At 45.3% G+C, this 3,433-nt stretch overlaps 1 pseudogene across 1 annotated transcript; it reads left to right on the forward strand.

Annotated features, from left to right (window-relative positions):
- Positions 1-1,094: 1,094 nt before the first annotated feature.
- Positions 1,095-2,613, forward strand: LOC308251799 (UDP-N-acetylglucosamine transporter-like; annotated as a pseudogene). The gene is made up of 3 exons: positions 1,095-1,286; positions 1,535-1,802; positions 2,043-2,613. The product of its transcript is annotated as a UDP-N-acetylglucosamine transporter-like (transcript).
- The last annotated feature ends 820 nt before the right edge of the window (positions 2,614-3,433 follow it).

Genomic DNA, 3,433 nt, shown 5'->3' on the forward strand with positions numbered 1-3,433 from the left:
AATTTGGTTGAGACCATAGAATTAATCCTCTTTAATTAGATCTAGGTTGAAATTTTACCATATGGACTATAATATATTTTGAATTACTAATTTTTCCAGAGAGAATACAAGAATTGTTTTCTCAAAAATAAATTTCTATACTTTATGTATTTTGTTATTACAACTATATAGTTTCTCCCAACTTAATTTGAACTTTAACCTCTTAGAAGCCTTAAATTTTTTGGTGGCAAGTTAAATACTTAGCATTTCTCAGGTTAGTAATAACTTTATATTTTCAAAAATAAAGACATATTTAATTAATAAATTTAATTCTGTCCTCTAGATTTTTCATATGAGGCAAACTCAGGTTAACATTTAGTATTTTGTCATTTCAAACAAGTTTTTTATTATTTAATTCAATAAACTTCCAAAGTTTTAAGTTGCCAAAGGCTTTGGAAAACCACATTTCTGGCTGGTGAAAGGAGCGGGAAGCTGGGAAGCAAGCTTGTAGCTATTTAAATGCAAAATCACCACATTCTTTCTGCTGGGGGAAATGCTACCAGCCCAGCCCCCTCCTTCAACAAGGAGCGAACCCCCACTATTAATATACCTATAATTATAACTGAAAAGCTTTACTACAAATTCTTTATCTTAGTTATATCCATGTTTCAACAATTTTGAGATTTTTTTAAAGCCAATTATTATTATCCAAGGAATTTACTTTGGTAAATTCTGTAACAGAGATAATTTACTGACTTTCTGGCAGCCTTAATGTTAACTTTGGAATGTGGTCCATTATAATTTAAAAACTATCCTTTATTATGGAAATACCAATCTTATTGCTTAGAACCTGCCTGTATCTTTTTCTTGGGTTATCTCTGCCATCTTTTTGAGGAAAAAACAGTGTTGGGGTTTATTCTGTAGCATCCGTAAAGAGATTAAACTTAGGCTGGCGGCAGGGACAGAGGGGATGGTGGGCAGCACCCCGCGGCAGGGGGCGCGGGGGACCAGCGGGCATGGCAGCCCTGGGCGGGCATGGCAGCCCTGGGCGCCCGGCCGAGCTGAGCCACTGGCCCCGTGGCCGGCCGAGCAGGCAGGTAGATGCAGATAAAACAATGTCTGCCAACCTCAAATACCTTTCCTTGGGGATCCTGGTCTTTCAGACCACCAGCCTGGTTCTCACGATGTGCTACTCCAGCACTTAAAAGGAGGAGGGGCCTCGGTACCTGTCCTCCACGGGCCGTGGTTGTGGCTGAGATTCTGAAGATAATGGCCTGCATCTTATTAGTCTACAAAGACAGCCATAGGCCGAAACCGGTTTGGCTCAGCGGATAGAGCGTCGGGCTGTGGACTGAAGGGTCCCGGGTTCGATTCCGGTCAAGGGCATGTACCTTGGTTGCGGGCACATCCCCAGTAGGAGGCGTGCAGGAGGCAGCTGATCGATGTTTCTCTCTCATCGATGTTTCTAGCTCTCTATCCCTCTCACTTCCTCTCTGTAAAATATCAATAAAATATATTTAAAAAATAAAAAAAAAAAGACAGCCATAGAATGTAGTCTGAGGGCACTGAATCAAATGCTGCATGATGAAATCCTGAACAAGCCTATGGAAACGATCAAGCTTGCTATTCCATCCGGGGTATACATTCTTCCGAATAACCTGCTCTACGTGGCGCTGTCCAATCTCGACACAGCTACCTACCAGGTCACATATCAGTTGAAAATTCTTACGACGGCGGCGCTGTTCTCTGTGTCCATGCTGAGCAAAAAACTGGGTATGTACCAGTGGCTCTCCCTGGTGATCCTGATGACCGGAGTGGCTTTTGTACAGAGAGGAAAGGAGAGAGATAGTTAGAAACATTGATGAGAGAGAAACATCGATCAGCTGCCTCCTGCACGCCTCCTACTGGGGATGTGCCCGCAACCAAGGTACATGCCCTTGACTGGAATCGAACCTTTCAGTCCACAGTCCGACGCTCTATCCACTGAGCCAAACTGGGTATAGGGCATGGAGCCTTTTATTAGCACAGCTTGCGGGAGGCTCTGGTTGTCAAGGCGGTGTCAGATTTGTGTGTCTAACCCCTGCTGGGCATTTTGGCTGGGCTCTTCAATCGGCCTGTGGCCCTCGGATGCCCAGGAGCTGGACGTGAAGGCGCTGTCGGCCGGCTCGCAGTTCGTGGGCCTCATGGCCGTCCTCACGGCCTGCTTTTCCAGTGGCTTCGCTGGGGTGTACTTTGAGAAAATCTTAAAAAGAAACGAAGCAGTCGGGGTGGATCAGAAACATTCAACTGGGTTTCTTTGGGAGCATATTTGGATTGATGGGCGTGTATATCTATGATGGGGAACTGGTATCACAGAACAGGTTTTTCCAGGGATACAACCGACTGACCTGGGCAGTTGTTGCTATTCAGGCACTTGGAGGCCTTGTAATAGTGGCTGTTATAAAGTATGCAGATAATATTTGAAAAGGATTTGCAACCTCTTTATCCATAATATTATTGACATTGATATCCTACTTTTGGCTACAAGATTTTGTTCCAACCAGTGTCTTCTTTCTTGGAGCCAACCTCATAATAGCAGCTACTTTCCTATACGGCTATGACCCCAAGCCTGCAGGCAATGCCACCAGAGCATAGTGAGTGCTGCTGTCACTGGCTCACAGCCGACCGGGCTCGGCGGGAAACCCGCAGGACTGCTCAGACCCCAGGAAGGTGTCGCACCGCTCTTCATACTGTCCAAATGGTTGGGAAACATGAACGTTTTGGCTAACGTGTGTGTATATATGTAACAGAATGCCTATCGCATCTAGAGATCCAAGCTTGAAAGTATTGCCAGGGGTTACAATCACTGCAGGGAGCTGGAGATCTGAGTTTAGAGGGACCTGCCATTTTGATCGCTGCAGGATGACCTGTGCTCTCTGCAAGAGCGCACGCAGCGAGCGTCAGTGGTCACTTCTGCAGAGGAGCTACTTCATTCTACTTGGTGTCTGTCTTCCCCCTCCGTACAGGTCAGCAAGTCGGTGGGATAGTCAGAGTTCAACAATGATAACTATTGCCTGTAAAGCTGTGAGGAAGTAGAAGGGTGGCCTGAGAAACACTTTCACGTACCCGAGATTTCTATATTTATACGAAAGATTGGTAAACAAAAGATCGCTAAAAGTTATTCACCTACATAAAAACTGGTGAGGTACCATTCTGGGTCTGGCTTGTCAGAGAGTGAAATGCAGAGTCCACATTCACATTCCATGGAGAGAAACACACACATATTTCTCCATCTACCTGTCAGGGCTTCCAACGCCTCGGAAGCGTCCCCACTCCGTGTGGGGGGCACTGGGCCCTTGGGTGCTAGCGGAGCTGGCCCTCACCCACCTGCTGCTTTTCTGTAAATCGCATCAGTCTTTAGTGGTACTTTAAATGAATTCCTGTGTGTTCCTTAAAGTTTTAATATGTAATTTAA

Source organism: Plecotus auritus, assembly GCF_963455305.1.
Source record: "Plecotus auritus genome assembly, chromosome: 6".
In the NCBI taxonomy this organism is placed as follows: Eukaryota; Metazoa; Chordata; class Mammalia; order Chiroptera; family Vespertilionidae; genus Plecotus; species Plecotus auritus.